The sequence below is a fragment of the Cystoisospora suis genome (assembly GCF_002600585.1).
Source record: "Cystoisospora suis strain Wien I chromosome Unknown contig_3184, whole genome shotgun sequence".
Taxonomy (NCBI): Eukaryota; Apicomplexa; class Conoidasida; order Eucoccidiorida; family Sarcocystidae; genus Cystoisospora; species Cystoisospora suis.
In genome coordinates, this window is record NW_027155979.1 from 1,169 (window position 1) to 1,394 (window position 226).

At 39.8% G+C, this 226-nt stretch overlaps 1 protein-coding gene across 1 annotated transcript in view; it reads right to left on the reverse strand.

The window, feature by feature from the left end:
- The window catches only part of CSUI_006327 (iq calmodulin-binding motif domain-containing protein), a gene marked incomplete at its 3' end in the record, with an annotated part of 2,679 nt that overhangs the window by 241 nt on the left and 2,212 nt on the right, over positions 1–226 (reverse strand). The window lies entirely within an intron of this gene.

The window sequence follows — 226 nt, forward strand, 5'->3', positions numbered from 1 at the left end:
TCTCTCTCTCTGTCTCTATCTCTGGTGTTTCATATCTCTTTTGTATTTCATCTAGGCATGCACTTGTCTCTATTAACTTTCCTCGTGTATCTCTACATGTATCTCCGTCATCCTATGTATATGCTCTATACAATGTACATATACATCTATGTGTTTAACACGCATGCATGTAGTTGTATGTGACTCGGTTTTCTATCTCCTCGCACATCCCCCTCCTTATCCTTCC